Genomic DNA, 19,465 nt, shown 5'->3' with positions numbered 1-19,465 from the left:
GTGAAATATCTTTTCAGATCCACTGCCCATTTTTTAATCACGGTATTTGTTTTTTCGGCATTGAGGCATATGAGTTCTTTATATATTTTGGATGTTAACCCCTTATTGGATAAACTGTTTATGAATATATTCTCCCATACTGTATGTTGTTTTTTTGTTCTGTTGATGGTTTTCTTTGCTGTACAGAAGCTTTTTAGTTTGATGTAGTCCCACTTGTTCATTTTTGATTTTTCTCTTCCTTGCCATGGGAGCATACTATATCCCTCTTCACCTTGCTTGTTTTTCACTTAATCTGTCTTGGATATCTTTCTGTATGAATGTATAAGAAGCTTACTCATCCACTTTTTTTAATGGCTGATGGGTATACCATTATGTTTCCCCCATTGGTGGACACTTAGATTGTTTGCACATATCACAAATAATGCTTCAATAAATAATCTTTACATTTGTAATTTCATACATATGCTAATGTATCTACATGTGTAATTCCTAGAAAGTGAATTGCTGAACCAAAGAGGTATCGTCCATTTGTAATTTTGGTTTGTATTATGGAATTGCTCTTTATTGTAGTACCAGGTTTTTTTTCCTGAAGACGATGACAGTGCTGTTCATCCACATCCTGGCTTTCATTTCCTTTTGTTATAGATAGTACTGTATGTCCGGGGAAAGGAAATCCTGGGGCAAAATACGCCTAAAAACCAAAATCAGTCAAAGGGAGAAATAAAATTTAAAATCCATTTATTGCTTACAAAATGCAGTCCCAGGCCTTCTTTCTTCTCTGTTCAAGCAGCAACCACACCGGCCCTCCCCCTCACCTCTCAGGTACAGATAAGTCCTCTGTTGCCCAGGTAATTACCCATTGATATGGTGATGAACTTCTCCACCCCTTAGGAAAGATGCAAATGCACTAAAGCCATACTTCTCTCCATGTCTGAATGCCTGTTGATTTGCAGATGCACCAAAGCCTGGTGAGAAATTCTGGAAATGTTTCAATTTTATCCACAAGTGCAAAGTTGGTCAGCTGATTCCTGGAGTTCAGTGCTTCTAAATTCATTTAAATGCTAAGGCTCTTTTTATTACAAACCTAAATTTAGCCTCAATTTATTTATTGCAGTCCCAAACTTTTAGCTCTCATGACAGTTTTCATCATTATACAGTTTAAAAAATATGTGTTCTTAGTCATATGTTTGTAGTTAAATTTGCATAATGAATTGGCTAAAGACAGCAGGCTTAAAGAATACTAATGCAGAACTACACCAACTAAATTAGAAACAAAAATTGAGAATAATTATGCAAAGTAGGTTAGAAAGCATACATCTGTATGTTGATTCATCTGTTCAAGATTCTGTAAAATCACATTAAGATTTGTATTTCCATTTTGAGAATAAAGGTCACTTACACCTCCTGTGCTATTTCAGGAAGTAGCAACTTAAGAACTCTCTCTTATGTTAATTAGAAAAAAGACAAAAATCGAAAAATAAACTATTTTTAAGTACAAATCCAAGAATTAAAGAAGTTTTGTATTCTAATTTTTCTATTTTTCAGTCTGAAAACACCTGGTAAGTTTTATTTTATTTTTGTTACTGAAATATAGTTGATACTCTGGTTTATAATATTTGTAACTAATTATATTGGTTTCAGGTATACAGCATTGTGATTTGACAATTATATACATGGTATATAAATTATGACTCAAATCTTTCTGTATCGGCATGATCTGAGTTGTGTTGCTACAGAAACAAAAGTCCTTTGGAAAGATTAAAGGATTTACTGTGGTCATTCAGGATAAGATGATCTTAGCAAGTATTTCATTCAAAGAAACCTGTTTGTTAAAAATTGCAAATTGCTCATGGATGGGTTTAGGGATTTTGGTGATATTTGATGAGATTTGGACAAAGGAGTAAGGAATAGCTACATCATGCCACAGTCCCCAGCCATCTTGTTTCATGAGATTCCCTGCTAGAGCTAGAGACACAAATAGTGGCAAGAAGGAAACAATAGTATATTTTTAAGGCTCCTATTAGTTGACTAGAGCACTAGGTAAAAGACCCAAGGAATCTTCCCCCTTACTGATCTCCATCTAACCTCAAACTGGAATATTCTGGATTTAAGTGGAGCTGGCTGAACTATTCTTTTTCACAATAAAAGAAAAATTACATCCAAATGAAATTATACTTTAGTCCTCCTGTACTTATGGTTTATTATACAAATGAAAATAGTGAAAATAATTAGCCTTAAAATCACCCTCTTGAGCTCATGCTTAACAAAGAAAGGAATCTGAACAGTACTGAATGCCTACTATTCCATTCCCAAATATTTGCTCATTTATGTGCAAGAAATATTTTCTTCCTTTTCTCCTTTTCATATAAATATTATTTTTAATTAAAAAGAAATACATTTACCAAATTGGAATGGGAAAATATTCAAGAATTATAAAAAGATATGTAAATGAAAAGTAAGCCTTCCTGATTCTCCAGATCTCCAATCCGCCCTAAGGTAACATTTAATAAATTTGTTATGTGCCATAAAAGTAGGTGATAGAAATAGAATGATAACAAAATACACATGGTCTCTATCCTCAAAATGCTTTTAGTCTTCAAAGGGAGATAGAAACCTGAACACAGAGACTGTGATAAATGTTCTTATAGGGAAGTCCAGGGTACTCTCAGATAGTAGAGCGAAGAACTAAGCATGACAAGTTAATGAAAGAGAGGTGTGGGTAAAATTGTAATATTTCCAGAATCTCTTGCCTGGCTTTAGTGCATCTACATATCAATAGGTGTTTCTAAGGGGTGGAGAGAATTATCATCTACGTATCAATAGGTAATTACAAGGGTGTGTGAGGGTTTATCTGGAGAGGTTGGGTGGAGTTCTCTTTCTCTTCTGCTGTAGCAGGAGAGAGACAGGACTACTGCTTGTAAGAAATAAATGGGTTTCTTAACTTTGTTTCTCCCTTTGATTTCAGTTTTAGAGGTACTTTGCCCCGGGATTTTCCCCTCGGAGTTTCTAGAGGTTAGATGAATTGCCCGAAGTCACAGAGTTTGTAAATTACTGAGGCATGTTTCCTGAACAAACCTGTTTCAGTCAAAGCCCATAGTCTTTCCGGGAACTGCTTCATGTATCAGTAGAGTATTCTATTTTCAGTTTCACTTTATATAATGTCTCAGGAGAGAAATGTAATAGCAAAAGGGAATTTCCCAGTTGCGAAAAGACAGTGCTGGACAACAATTTATTATGAATGGACATTTCATGGGAAATTCCACTTTGTTTTGACAGTTGACCTGGTGGGTTCCCAAGACTGGAAAAATATATTATTAGAGGCTCAGTCTGCATTAAAAAATTTCAGCCCATGAATTTAGCAGGATATTTTACTTTTAAAAATTTCTTCAGAACTCAAAATCATTTTCTCAACCTGTCACCTCCAGATTACCAGCAACATATACTATTATATATAAACATTTTTAGGCACACAGACACACACACTTTTTTTTTTTTTTTGCTTTAGGAGGTGACTGTGAAAGAGGTTATAAGTTCAGTACCATTTTTAGCATCCTGTTTCTATCAGGTACAGACAGAATCTCTGTACAGACACAGTTGTGCAAAGTGGAGCTTTTCTTCACATAGTAGCCGATGTACTGTAGGTCATACAGGGCAAACTGGTGCAATTGTTTGGAAGTGGAAACTATGACTCAATCAAAGGATCTGACATCAGCACATGAACAGGTTGCCAGAGAGATACCTAGGGTTTGTTGGGAAATAAGGAACACTCAGAAAGCTTCTGTGACTCAATTTTCCTAGTTGTAAAAAAGAATAGAAATGTCTACCCTGCCAGAATAGTCTTGTTGCCTGAATTCAGGGAACACTGTTCACATCAGGGAGGTGTCATTCACATGCAATATATTAAGAATGGGGTCCTTGTGCAGTGTGGGGAACCCTATGGCCTACTTACCTCCTAGGATTATTTTGAGGGGCTCAAGTTATACAGTGAATATAAAGGGACTTTATAAACCATAAGCCTGTCAATATACATAAATAATAAGAATAATAGTTGTTATTTTCCTGGCCAGCTCTGCCTTTCAATCAAAACATTCTTATCTAGTTTGAGAAAGAGAAAAGCAGCTCCTATTAGCTGGGAGCTGGCCTGTCACTCACAGTGAATCTGCAGATCTCCTGTTGAATATAAACACTTTAATAGTAAACCAACCTTAGACAAGAATGCTTTGTGACTGCAATGGAGCAAGACAAAAATAAGACCACTTTATGATCATGTCTGAACAGACATAAATAAGAACATTGTTCAAAGCACAAAAATGAGCAAACATCCCCCTTGCCTGGTTAATAATGAGTGACTGCTGCTACTTTACTAATTACAACTTTAGCTCGGCTTCATTCCTGTCACTATCTAGATGAGAATTATTAAGATACCCAATCAGAGAATTACCTGTTTCCAGAAAGCATTCAGTGCAGAGAAGATCCCCATTTTCTTGAATGTGTCCCCAAAATCACCTAACACAAGCCCAAATCCTATAATAAATGCCTTCTAACATCCTTTTACTGAGATGCCCCATAGTTTTCCCATGGTATACATTTCTTCTTCTTGCAATGAGTTAATAAACCCAGTTTTATAGAACTATAGATGTATTACTGGTAGTCTTTGGCTAGAAGGCATTGACAAGTTCACAGAACAGTTATTACCCAGCCAAGAATCCGTAACTATCTGTGTCTCAGTCAGACAGCTGGCTCCTCTGACCTCTCTAGGGACTTGACTGTGGTGTTCATGCTATTTTGGATCCAAGAACTCCTAAGGAAGAGATTCTGGCTGGTCATAATCTCATCCTTTAAGGCCTTTGTGGGTTATTGGGATATGGTTATAAGGTACTGAGTTTCTCAACCAGCAGCAGCAATAATAGTAATTACAGCTTATACTTAGTAAATGCTGGCTATGTGTCAGGTACTCCTCTAACCATCTTACATATACAAACTCATTTAATGCAACAACACCTTGTACTAGATGATATTATCGTTCTTATTTTAAAAATATAAAAACTGAGGCACAGATATTATCTACTTGTGTAAGATCCCAAAGCTATTAAGTGGCAGATACAAGACTTGAACCAAGAAAATTATATTGTTGCATCCCGAATCTGTCTAGCTGTTCTTACAAAGATTCCTGAGAAATAGATTTGTGAGTGATTTGCTGCAGCTCAACATACTGTTATATGAAGACATCTTGTAAAGTTCAGTCTGACAATCTTAAAGTGTTGATTTATCTTTAATAATAGTTTACTATTAGGAATACCTTAAGCTTTGAGGGACTAATAACATTGACTATAATTTGCTTTTTCTTTTACATATTAACAATTTAATTCAACATTTGTTGACTGTGTAGGCTTGTTGGTATGTGATAAGGGACACACAAGGATAAATAAGCCCTCTATTGGCTGCCCACAAAAGCAACTTACTCTAGCAGAAAAATGTTAGTTTTTGGAATCTGATGGATGTGAATTAGAAGTCTTCTTTATTAGCCAACATGCATTACCTCCTTGGTATTATGTAATCTCAATGAACCTCCTTTCCTTCAACTATTACATAGTGATAATAATACCTTTATTAGGGTTATTATGAGAATTAAACAGGATTATATACATAAGGTTATACCCAATAAATACTAGTTTCCTTTTTCAAAATAAAAGCATTTGGTACTTTGCTAATTTTAGTTTAAGTGAGAATTATCAATTTTGTAAGATGATTGTCAAGGCCAGTTTATGAAATATGGAAAAGTGATTGAAAATTGTGTGGCCATGCTCATGTTTCAAATGTGAACTCCATGAAGACAGTGCTGTATCTGTTTTGTTTACCAGTCCATAGGACAATGAATGAAAGTGATAATAATCCACCTACTATCACTTTAAGCTATTGAAGGATGTTGTTATAGCCAGTTGAAGACTGCAATTCTTGGGTTCAAATCATGCCATGTTACCTGGTATACTCATTGCAAATTTATGTTTTATCAAAGTTACAAGTTTATGTTTAAAAATCATTGTAGGTCAAAGAGGTAAAATTATCAAAAAGGACCAGATTAAAAAAAAAATCTTTGCAGCCAGTATTCCAGTAATTCTCTATACCCAAGGCTGTACCCAGTGCAGTAGTATTTTCCGTCACCTATCTAGAAAATTAAAATTTTATTAAATATTAAGAAAAACCCATGTACAACTGAAAACATTGAAAGAAAATCTATTTTAAGTATAATTAGATATTAATTTTATTCCTCATAGTAGATTTAGTTAAAACTCAGTTATCTGGTTGAATAAATAAGTCTCCTTAAAAATTTACTATGAAATAGATAGATGAAAGAAGTGTTAACATTGAAATACTAACTCCTTATGTTAGGATTTTGGTATGTTTTACATTTTACCAAATACAATGCCATTAGAACAATCTTGTATTGTAACTATTGTCCCTAATGGGATAAGATGGGGCTAATAAATGATATTTTACCCAATTTTCAGAAAACTGAGAAGCAAGCAGAAGAGCAGTGGAGATGGAGTCCAAAATGTCACCTTTATCCTGAAATTTGGAGAACATGACTAGAGGTATTGGACAAGTGGGTTTACTAATCTGTACACACTTAGTCACAAGAAGGACAAATCCAGGCTAGCCTTCATGGAGGTCCAACCTTGTCAAATGTGGAGTTGTGTAGTGGAATGTATTCTCTCTGAGGGCAGGAAGATTCCAAAGAGAAAGGGCAGAGAAAGGGGATGAGCTACTATATTCCCAAACTCACAAGTCAGGTAAGATGCTTCTCTTCCCTAGGTAGAGATACTGGAGCTGGTGGAGGGGAAATGAATGGTGCAGTGAGAGGTTGGCTGTGTTATTACAACAGAAACTCTCCTCCTGGAAGGAAATCCTGGAATGGGAGATGGTTGTGTTCTCCCCAACAATTCCCATTTTAAAGATGGGAGGGTTGAGACTCAAGTATTATAAGTAGAAGGTGTTAAGACTGGGAGTAAATCATATAGTCTAATTTAGGTGCATTACATCAGAGAGCCCTTGTTAATTAAGTCCATAGTATACTGTCTTAGAGTTATAGTAAAATTAGGGCTTACACATGTAAATGTTATAGCAAATATCATAAATTTGTGCTTTCTTGATATTTGCTTTATGATGAAGTGATGAACTCTATAGAAAGTACATCATGTATGTTTCTATTTAGTGAGTCTTCAAATGGTGCATATATCTGAGTGAAATGACTGAGATACCTCAGTCATGAAAGCTTACCTCAGAGACATAGCAGAGTATACATATGTATATGCACACAAATATTTCACAGAAACACTAAAGAGATTCAGTAATATTCATGCTAAAGCATGGAGGTTGCTAAGGAGGTTGTGAATGAGGAATTGAATTGCCATTATTTTGTGGAGTTTAAATGATTGGGAAAAATCTATGGAAAAAGGTGATCCAAAGGTGCAATTCAAAGGAAAGGACAATTTTTGGTGTAGATAGGAGGAAAGTTGTTCCCAAAGACTTTTTGGTACATTTAGAGAGGGCTACAAAGGCTAAGAATGAGAATCATGTTTTTCAGGACACTGATGACCCTGAATGCTTTAAGGCAGCAATGGACATGGCAAGTCAAGTCTGGACCCTACTGCACTCTGAGGCAATAAAATGTTTTAAGAATTGAATGCCGTAATACGACTTTCTAATAGTTGACCTGTAATTTGTGGATAGATGGACAAAGGGTCTAAAAATCTGTGTAATGTGTGCTCAGCCTTATTCACAGATATAAAAACATGTTACCAGGATTGTGCTGGGTTTCAAGCCTAGTTAGTATCTATTTTAGCACTCATGTTGCCTGTCCTTGCTGAAACTCATTTTCCTCATTCATAAGGGTCTTTGAGTGAAATGAATGAGATAACACATGTGTAAGTACTTTGTGAATTGTGACACATTAATTAATTTTAGCTCTGAATTATGGTATCTTTATTCTAGTTTATTGTTTGAGGGCATACAGTGTGCTAAGTACATACAGAAAAACACTAGGAATTTTCTTCCAAGATTTCCTTCCAATGGTGAAACAATTAGATGTTTTCCCTCTAACATAGTTTCTAAAATTACTTTTTTGTGGGGAAGCTAGATAAATATTTTGCTACTGACAAACATCAGGCAGCCAGACCAGATAATTGGATGTAATACTTCCATTCATACAATATAACATATAATCTCACTCATGGAAATTGGTAAAAAATGCAGAGTAACCAAACTGGCTTTTAGGATCTATCTATAGCAGTCCGTTTTGGTTTATTATCTCTCCTATCTCCTAATAAGTCAGTTTTGATTTTTTGTCTCTCCTAACTTGATTTGTTTATATAATGTCATGTATATCATCTAAGCTCTTAGCAAGAGCTAAATACTATGGCTTTGAATGCAATTAAGTCACAAACTGATTAAGGAATTATTTTCTAGTGCAACTCTTTCCCTAAACCTCAACACATTTAAAGCATTCTAAAACCCTCATTTGCCTCATTTTCTGCTTGTAGCACTAATGTAGCAGGTTGCTGCCTAGGCATTATAGGGTTCTTACTTTGACTGCTGAGCTTTCCAATACTACAAGTAAGGCATAGATTGTTCAGAAAGTGTAAAGGTTCAATATCTCCCCCTGCAAAACATGATGGAGTTATTTTATTAGTTACCTCTTAAAAATGAAGCAATAGATAACAATAGGATACATGTTGATCTATGAGAAAAAAAAACTCCTTTGAATTACATACTAATTTGAAAAGACAAATATCAATGGTGATGAAATTGAGCCTGGAGTGTGGCATGAGACCAGGACCTGCTGGTAGGCATTGTCTAAGGCAGGAGCCTGGGCTGGCTTGGTATCTGTAGGCCTTGTGACTGTTACTCATCATGGATCCTGGGGGTAAATGACACCATCCTGTGAGATTTCTGAGTCAGTTTTGAAGCAGGTTCTCATCCAAGTTGGGCAAACATATATAAGTAATATAAACTACCTGGGCAGCCCAACATGGAGTCAGTACTTAGGATGAGGTAGGCAGAAAAGAGATCAAAGGAGCAATTTTTTAAGCCAATGAGAAAATTGCTGAAGTATCTTTACTTGGGGGTTAGGAGGGGCAGAATGGTGTTATGGTTTATCTTTTTTTTTTTTTATGGTTTATCTTAAGCTCTTAAATGTACTACGAGTAGATGCTTAGTTTTACTATATGGCACTTCAGTCAGTAAAGATAGCCTTATATACATGTGTCTATATATGACATATACATACATAACATGTATCTATGTATTACTAGTTCAACTAGTAATATGTATGTGCACTGTATAAAATACATGTGCACTGTATAAAATTTAGAACACTCAAAAAGAGTTTCAATCCCCATCCATGACTTCCAGCTATCCAGTTTCCCTCCTGGGAGGTGAATCACAAAGGCCAGTTTCTCACTTCCTCCTTTCTTCCTCTTTTTTCTATTTATTTAAACTCCCCAAGTCCAAGAACTCCTGTTCAGAAACTTTTCAGCTTCTGCATTTTCCTGACTGCCTAAATTTAACTGTATTTATGTGACCTCACAGTTTCCATGCTTTATTGAGTCTCCCTTAATGTCTTTTTCCAGTTCTCCCTAATAACTTTATGTCTCATCCATACATGTTACTTGTTCCTACTCCTTAGACATCATTCCTGTCCATTGTTCTTCTCTGGTCCATCTGAAATTTCTGCTTCTTTGAGAGTGAAGTCAGGCCCCATTTCTTCTGACTCTTCCATACTCATTGTCTTCTTCTTTGAACTCCTAGGCATCTACAAGGGGGTTTATTTGAATTCCTGTTTTCTGTATTCTAAAACAATCTCAAAATATGTAAAATTAAATATTAAGTTGCATTATTTTGGCTGGAATACACAAATCCAGAAAGAGGCACAGAAGTTAGCTAAAGCTATCTGATGTTACAATTAGAAATTTGTCTTTGATTAATGAAAAAAAATTTTTATATGCAAATATTGCAAAATAAGATACCTGGTGGAAAAGAATAAAAGGACTCCATGATGGGGAGAAGTTGCAAACCACTAAGTGTATACACATTGAATGCTTAGATGTCATGAATGGTTAAGAGCATGATCTTGGAAGTCATGCAGACTTAGGTTTGTCAGTTTGCATTACCTTTTGGAACCTTGGTCTCTTGACAAGGAAATGTACAGACAAATAAAGCACTCAGCACAATGCCTAGTAAAAGTTCAATAGGTATTATGTGTTATTGTTGTTTATCTTATTTTGGGTGGTTTGTCTCCTATGATAAGCAGAATAGTTGCTTCTCCTCATTGTCCACATGTCCCATTCTATCCCTGGAATCTCTGAATTCACCTTACATGGCAAAAGGGACTTCACAGATATGATTGAATCAAGGGCTTAAAATAAGGAGATTTTTCTGTATTATTTGTGTGTACCCACTGTAATCACAAGGGTCTTTAAAAGATGGAAGAGGAAGGCAGAATATTCAGAGAAAGAGATGAGACAACAGAGCCAGTGTCAGAGTTAGAGTGTTTTGATGTGAGAAAGCTTCAACCTGCTGTTGTCAGCCTCAAAGATGGAGGAGAGGGTCATGAGCTAAGGAGTACAAGTGGCCACTAAAAAGGAGCTGGAAAGTGTAAAGAAATGGATTCTCACCTAGAGGTTCCAGAAAGGAAAACTGTCTGCCAACACGTTGGCCTCAGGAGACCCAGTTCAGATTTCTGACTTCTAGAATTGGAAGGTATTCAGTTTGTGATATTTAAGTCACTAAGTTAGTGATAATTTATAAAGCAGCAATAGAAAATGAATGTGTCTCCCTCCCTGGACTCTTACAAAGACCAATTTTATATGCCACAGCATTCAGAATAGTGTTGGATATAAAGATAGTTCAATATTGGGTTTACTGAAGATGGTAGCAGAGAGGCATAGCAACTTGTAAATTGCCCTTTGTGGTGGTGAAGAGGAAACCAGAGTCAGTCACAAGTCAGCTCTCTATGAATGTGGATTTCCACTACAGTACAAATTAAGAATACTGGGGAAAGTCCCTATATCATTGCTAGGGACAGATCTAAACTGGCAATAAACTCATCTACAGCTCAGTTAGGGTTTTCCTGCCTCCTCTAATTACAGCTAGTTTACAAGATCAGTAATAATTGCTGCCATGTATAGAGCACATAGTACGTGTGAGTCCTTGTGTTAAATAGTTTGCATACATTATTATATGTAATCTTCACAAAATTCCTATGGTGGTAAAAGGAAATGTAGTACTTTGTTTTTCAAACCTCATGTCATGACTCTCAATTGATCCTGAAATCAGTTTAGTGGTGAGTGATCCACTAGCAGTTTTAAACAATAAAATATGATAGAAAATATCAATGTTTTGTTTGAAGGAAGAGTAAATATAGTTCTATAAAATTTTGGTTTAATTATTTAAATATATATGTATGTGTGTGTATATATGTATATATAGAAAACACATACATATATTTGTACATTGGGTTGGGTTATTGTGAGAAACACACTCACTGGTCGAAACTCAATAACTGACACAGAGACAGAGAAGAGCGGAGGGAGGCTTTAATGATGGTCTTGCAAGATCAGTTGTCTGGTGAGCAGGCACACCTGGGGAGTTTGGTAATTTACCTCCTAGTGCGCGAGTCCCTCCCCTGGGCCCTCATTGGCTGAGGACTAGGGGGCTCACATTCTTTCCCGGACACCGCCTAGGCCAGTTATATCCATATTAGGCCTTTCCTTACATTTGTCTTATTTTCATTGGTAGGTTTAAAAAACTTAAACAGGTATAGCCAAGTCCTTACCAATTCCCCTTCACCCCCACTCTCAGCCTAAGCAGCTTCCTGGCATATTTTCCACCACGTGGACCTTTGTTAATATTTTACTGTTGAAATGTTTAAACCTCCTGGTGGGAATAAATCACATTTAGGTTTTATGCCTTTTCTAACAGCTATAGGGCATACTTCTTACTAAGGGTCATAGTAAAAATGGTTTCTTATAATGTGTTATATATATTTTTTAATTTTTAATTTTAATTTTTAAATTTTTTAAAATCTTGGTATCATTAATCTACAATTACATGAGGAACATTATGTTTCCTAGACTCCCCCCTTCACCAAGTCCCCCCCACATACCCCATTAGTCATTGTCCATCAGCATAGTAAGATGCTGTAAAATCACTACTTGTCTTCTCTGTGTTGCACAGCCCTCCCCCTGCCCCACCCATTATACATGCTAATCGTAAGGCCCCCTTTCCTCTCCCCCACCTTATCCCTCCCTTCCCACCCATCCTCCCCAGTCCCTTTCCCTTTGGTAAATGTTAGTCCATTCTTGGGTTCTGTGATTCTGCTGCTGTTTTGTTCCTTCAGTTTTACCTTTGTTCTTATATTCCACATATGAATGAAATCATTTGGTACTTGTCTTTCTCCACCTGGCTTATTTCACTGAGCATAATACCCTCTAGCTCCAACCATGTTGTTGCAAATGGTAGGATTTGTTTTCTTCTTATGGCTGAATAATATTCCATTGTGTATATGTACCACATCTTCTTTATCCATTCATCTACTGATGGACACTTAGGTTGCTTCCATATCTTGGCTATTGTAAATAGTGCCGCCATAAACATAGGGGTGCATATATCTTTTTGAGTCTGAGAAGTTGTATTCTTTGGGTAAATTCTATTTCTATTTTTAGTTTTTTGAGGAACCTCCATATTGCTTTCCACAATGGTTGAACTAGCTTACATTCCCACCAGCAGTGTAGGAGGGTTCCCCTTTCTCCGCATCCTCGCCAGCATTTGTTCTTAGTCTTTTCAATGCTGGCCACTCTTACTGGTGTGAGGTGATATCTCATTGTGGTTTTCATTTGCATTTCTCTGATGATTAGTGATGTGGAGCATCTTTTCATGTGTCTGTTGGCCATCTGAATTTCTTCTTTGGAGAACTGTCTCTTCAGCTCCTCTGCCCATTTTTTAATTGGATTGTTTGCTTTTTGTTTGTTGAGGTACATGAGCCCTTTATATATTTTGGATGTCAACCCTTTATCTGTCATTTATGAATATATTCTCCCATACTGTAGGATGGCTTTTTGTTCTATTGATGGTGCCCTTTGCTGTACAGAAGCTTTTCAGCTTGATATAGTTTCACTTGTTCATTTTTGCTGTTGCTTCCTTTGCCCAGGGAGATATGTTCCTGAAGAAATTGCTTATGTTTATGTCCAAGAGATTTTTGCCTTTGTTTTTTTCTAAGAGTTTTATGGCTTCATGGCTTACATTCAGGTCTTTGATCCATTTTGAATTTACTCTTGTGTATGGGGTTAGACAATGATCCAGTTTTATTCTCTTACATGTAGCTGTCCAGTTTTGCAAACACCAGCTGTTGAAGAGGCTGCCATTTCCCCATTATATGTCCATGGCTCCTTTATCATATATTAATTGGCCATATATGTTTGGGTTAATGTCTGGAGTCTCTTTTCTGTTCCACTGGTCTGTGGGTCTGTTCTTGTGCCAGTACCAAATTGTCTTTATTACGGTGGCTTTGTAGTAGAGCTTGAAGTTGGGGAGCGAGATCTGCCCCCACTTTATTCTGCCTTCTCAGGATTGCTTTGGCTCTTTGGGATCTTTGGTGGTTCCATATGAATTTTTAACTATTTGTTCCAGTTTGTTGAAGAATGCTGTTGGTAATTTAATAGGGATTGCATTTAATCTGTTGATTGCTTTGGGCAGGATGGCCATTTTGACAATATTAATTCTTCCTAGCCAAGAGCAAGGGATGAGTTTCCATTTGTTAGTGTCCTCTTTAATTTCTCTTGAGAATGTCTTGTAATTTTGGGGGTATAGGTCTTTCACTTCCTTGGTTAGGTTTATTCCTAGGTATTTTGTTCTTTTTGATGCAATTGTGAATGGAATTGTTTTCCTGATTTCTCTTTCCATTGGTTCATTGTTAGTGTATAGGAAAACCTCATATTTCTGTGTATTAATTTTGTATCCTGCAACTTTGCTGTATTCCGATATTAGTTCTAGTAGTTTTGGAGTGAATGTGTTTTATTTAGAACATTTAAGAACCACTAATGAAGTGGTTAAGACTATAAGGGCTATCTGGGTTTAATCCCAATTCTATTTTTTACCAGCTCTGTGATCTTGAGTATGTTACTCATTCTGTCTGCTACCTCCTCTCATCAGGTCCCATCTCATAAGACCTTTTTTGCGGGTTAAATAGTTTAAGCCAAATAAAGCACTTAGAACAATGCATTGGTAAGTAATACTCAGTTAATGTTACTTTCCCAATGTTACATGGTTCATAAGTGGTGGAACTGGGAAGATTTCTGTTGTGTTTGATAAAATCTAGAGTGATATTTTGCAAACTGGGGAAGGCTTTCACTTATAACATCCACATCTGTTGAATTCTTATGTACAAATATGACTTGTTATAGAGGGGGAACCTCCATCTCTTGCTTCACATTTACTTAAAGGGATATACTAATAATTCTAGCAACTGTCCCTCCCCTTCGGGCTCTTTCCAAGGAATCATCTGATAACTGAATTAAGACTGAGAAAAGAAAATGAGACAGTTCATAGGCCTTTTCTCCAACTTTTCAGAGCCAGTCTCTCAACCAGAGGCCTGTAGTTCCCACCATATATCCCATTACAGTCACTGTCCATCAGCAGAGGAAGATGCTACAGAGTCACTACTTGTCTTCTCTGTGTTGTACAGCCCTCCCCATGCCTGCCCCCTACATTATGTCTACTAATCGTAATGCCCCTTTTTCCCCCTTATCCCTCCCTTTCCACCCTTCCTCCCCAGTCCCTTTCCCTTTGGTAACTGTTAGTCCATTCTTGGGTTCTGTGATTCTGCTGCTGTTTCTTCAGTTTTTTCTTTGTTATATTTCAGAGATGAAGCTCCACTCATTCTTATTGAATCAAAAGATTCCCAGATGATTCACATATGCTATAAAGTTTGAGAAGCACTATATTAAATGATATATGGAAACCTGTGACTTGTCTGCCAAGAAGGCTGTCAGTGTCCAGAATTTCATAATTAAATGCTGCTAATTTTTTATTTCAGAGCACAGAGCTAAAGATGATCTTGGTGGCTTCAAAGAGCTAATGTCCTACAGTATAAACTACAGTCTAAGATGGTGACTTAGACACAAATGAGAGTAGATGTGTTAAATGTTTGGGACTGTTTTAGTGGGGGGTTATGGATATTTTGATGTTGCTTTCAATAAAGGGTATGTGTTGTTATAGACCTGTATGAGTGTGGATAAACAATATATTTCTTTAGTCTTTATTTGAATGTCTGACTAGTTGGAGAAGTTAGACATGTATAACCAGTTTAGTCTTAACAAACATGTTCAGAAAATAAGTAGACTTCCACCTAGTCCCTTTTCTATGTATGGCCTCCTGTGGTCTTGGTACTGCTACAGATGAAGAAGCTGATAGGAGTCCAAAATTCTCTGGGTACCTTTGTGAATCACTTTGCATGATTCACATATGTACCTTCATAGAATGGCTTTTAATAACAAAGGATATTTGGAGATGAAAAGATTAGAGTAACTGAGTCCATTAAATTGTAGGCTCTTTTTTTGTGAGACTTTCCTGGTACAATATGTTTTCAATCCTGTTTTTTATATTAATTTTTGCTTAGAGTTTGAATCCTCTCTTCATGAAAAATCAAATGAAGTTCTTTAGCTGCTCAGCTTTGTAATTAGGAAGTACAAATGTGAATGCTTGTTATTATTCTCCAGCCACATCCATACTAGTAAATAAAGGATAGAATTTAGGCCATGATTCAGGCAATCCAGGCTTTATTTTCAAAACCTGAATGGAAGATTATGGTTTTGGATGGTTAGGGAAATGCTCTGCTCTTTCTAAAGGGAGCATTTTAGAAAAACAGCTTCCTGGAAAACACACAGGGTGCTTAAAATGCAGAGAGTTTGCATCAACCTTTAAATAATTTTGTAAAGGACTAAAATTATGATGCTCCTTATGAGGAAACTTATGAGCTTGCTTGTTTGTCTCTACTCTGTAGCCTGCAATAAAGAGATAGCTGTAGGGGAAGGGCTAACAGGACCTGGCACCCAGGGCTTCTGTCCTTGGCCCCTTGAGAATCTCATCAAGCACTGTGGCTACCACCACCCTTGCCCCAGGGAAGATGTGGACATCTCTGCCACCTTTAGCATCCAGGCCTAGCTAAGGGCACACTACCCTTTCTGAATTAACCACAGCACAGCTGAGACAACTCTGTAACCCCTGATAATGTTTACCAGAGGTTCAGGGATAACAACAGAGAATTATAATAAGATAAAAATAACTGCTCACAAGATGTGTCCTGCTCTTCATAGAGCACAGAACTCATCTTCACTTAACATGAGTACTAGGAAGAAGAGAGTAATTTAGGAAGTTCTCTTTGTTTTAATCTTCCCCAGAGCTGCACCTCCTTATGTCTGACTGTTTTTTCCCCTTTCTCTCACTTAGGAGGAGAAGGTTCTCGGATGATTCAGAAATCACTTCTTCACAGTTTTGAACTCAGAGGCTTATCTGATATGAGGGGAGGAGCCTAATAAGGATTACATCCTGTGAAATGTGGAAATAAAATGCCTTGAGAGTTCAGTCTCCTATTACTGCCATTCTCAAAGGGAAAACTTAATAGGCTACAGATATTTAAAAAAGCAAGCAAAAAACCAACCAAACAATGAACACCTAAAAAAAAAAAAAATCCAGAGTAAGCTGTAAGCCAGTGCTTTTGCACCCTAAAATTTCACAGTGAGAAAGATTTCTTAGAATGTGTGTTACCTCATGTGCTGTTAGTGGGCCTGAGTACAGCCACAGGGACTTGTCAGCTTCATCTCTGAACAGTGCATGCACTTGGTTATTGGCACAGCTGGACAACTGCCAGCCTCTCTGGAGGGGGCAGGTCCCTCACCACTTGGTAGAGAGCAGAGGGAATTTATTGACTTACTCAGAAAGTATTTATTGAGACTGAGTGCTAGCATTGCTCTAGATGGGGGAGACACAGCAGTGAAGAAAAGAGAGTGTCATTGCTCTTCTGTGCGTTTTTCCCTTATGTTGTAGGGGTTGGGGCTGATTGGGGTGTCACAGACAATAGGGGCAATAAAGAAATATATGCCTCTGTTTGACAGATTGGCTCTGAAAAGATGGAAAAAGGGCCTATGGATTCTCAGTTGGTGCATGTAGGAGAGAGTATTAAAGGGTTCCCAGCAGCTCCACTGAAATCGGTTTTCCTGGAAGCACCACATACACAGAGACAGTAGTTTTGGTGCATGCTGTCTTTCTCTTGTTTGTTTTCCCAAACTCTCATTTGTCTTTTTGTGTTGTCTCTATTGAGAACTAAAGGCACATGAACTCTAAATCATGTGAATATATTAGGTTATGTGTTTTTGGAGTTGGGTATCATATATGCCACCTTCTGGCCATTATTAAGAAAGCACCTAAAACTAAGTTGGAAAGCAGGACAATCAGAGAGAGGACTTCAGTGTAGAGTACCACACCACACCATATATATGATCAGGGTTGACTTCTTCCTCTAAACGATCAAATGTCCTAACATGTACTCTTTCTAGAGATTCATAGATTGTATAATTCCTGTTTGTACAAATTTTAAATTTGCAGTAAGTTCCTCAAAGATACTCTCCCTTACTGATTAAAAACTTCTTAAGGTTTTTAAAAAATGTCTCCCTAGGATTTTCATCATCAATCCAGAAGTGGTCTCCAGGATCCCAAGTTTAAATGCAGATTAAAATCAGACTTGTCCTTGTAGAATAATTGACTCTCCCTTTTGAGAGAATTTATCTATAACTGTAGAGCAACCTTATTCATACTAGTTTATTGTTAATTCATTTCATAAATACTTACTGAGGGTCTATTGTGTACAAGGCATTATTCCAGGGGATACAGAAGTGAAGAAAATATACAAAAATTACCTCTACCCTCCTAGATTTCATTTTTTAGTGGGAGGAGACAGATAATGAAATAAAGTACAATAAATGCTATGGGGAAAAATAATGCAGAGAAAATCACTTGGGAGTTGTAACTCTGGGGGGAAAATAAATTCTCAGCTGGGGGCAAATTACCTTTGAAACTGAAATGAGTCAGGGAGAAATAAAATGGGAGAAACCTGTTTATTGCTTACAAGCAGTCGTTCACTTCTGCTTGCCTATGTCTCTCATGACTCAGCTGTAAAAAGAGACCCCACCAAACCTCTTTGGTCCAGATATACCCTTGCTCCCCCTACCCTTGTAATCACCTATTGATATGGAGATGGACTACTTCTCTCCACCTTTGCAAACACCTATTGATATAGAGATGCTCTAAGGCCAGGTGAGAGATTCTGAATATATTACAATTTTACCCACAGGAGTATTGAAGTGTTTGAAATAATAAATTGAGCCTTCTGGGAGGACTCACTAAGAAGGTTATGTTGAGTAAAGATCTGAAAAGGGCATGATATATCTGGGTGAGTAATGTTTTAGATAGAGTGCACTGCAGGGGCAGAAGCCCTGATGAGGGAATTTTTACCCCCCGTTTTATTGAGATATAATTGATATACATCACTTTATAAGCTTAAGGTGTTAAGCATAATGGTTTGACTAACATATGTTGTGAAATATAGCAATATGTTTAGTGAACATCTATTATCTTATATAAATAAAATAAAAAGAGAAAGAAAAAAGAAAAAAATTGCTTATGATGAGAACTCTAAGGATTTTTCCCCCTTAACAACTTTCATATATGGGTCTCTGCTTTTCAAAAGTTCACGTTATACCACTTTGCTTTTATGAAAGACCTACTTTAGTACAGCAGTCCCCACTTATCTGTGATTTCACTTTCTGTGGTTTCAATTACCTGTGGTCAGCCACAATGCAGAAGCAGATGATCCTCTTTCTGACCTATAATCAGGTCAATAGTAGCCTAAAGCTATGTCACAATACCTGTCATTCACCTTTCTTTATCTCATCACATGGTGTTTTATCATCTCACATCAGCACAAGAAGGGTGAGTGCAGTATAATGACATTTTTTTTTTTTTTTTTTGAGAGGGCATCTCTCATATTTATTGATCAAATGGTTGTTAACAACAATAAAATTCAGTATAGGGGGGTCAATGCTCAATGTACAATCATTAATCCATCTCAAGCCTAATTCTCGTCAGTCTCCAATCTTCTGAAGCATAACGAACAAGTTCTTACATGGTGAACGAATTCTTACAGAGTGAATAAATTCTTACATGGTGAACAGTACAAGGGCATTCATCACAGAAACTTTCGGTTTTGATCATGCAATATGACCTATAAACCATCAGGTCAAATATGAATATTCATTTGATTTTTGTACTTGATTTATATGTTGATCCCACATTTCTCCTATTATTATTATTATTTTTATTTTTAATAAAATGCTGAAGTGGTAGGTAGATGCAA

The 19,465-nt window shown here is 36.8% G+C and overlaps 1 long non-coding RNA gene across 2 annotated transcripts in view; it reads left to right on the top strand.

The window, feature by feature from the left end:
• The window catches only part of LOC140847955 (uncharacterized), a 131,481-nt gene that overhangs the window by 16,732 nt on the left and 95,284 nt on the right, over positions 1–19,465 (top strand). Inside the window, exons 2-3 of one of the 2 annotated variants that reach the window (XR_012128306.1) lie at positions 6,510–6,593; positions 16,504–16,620. This is a non-coding gene — a long non-coding RNA (uncharacterized lncRNA). Of the gene's footprint in view, positions 1–6,509; positions 6,594–16,503; positions 16,621–19,465 lie in introns of those variants that run through there. The other variant, XR_012128307.1, reaches the window with a different exon arrangement.

Source organism: Manis javanica, chromosome 2 (genome assembly GCF_040802235.1).
Source record: "Manis javanica isolate MJ-LG chromosome 2, MJ_LKY, whole genome shotgun sequence".
Lineage (NCBI taxonomy): Eukaryota > Metazoa > Chordata > Mammalia > Pholidota > Manidae > Manis > Manis javanica.
This window is presented reverse-complemented; position numbering and strand designations above follow the sequence as displayed.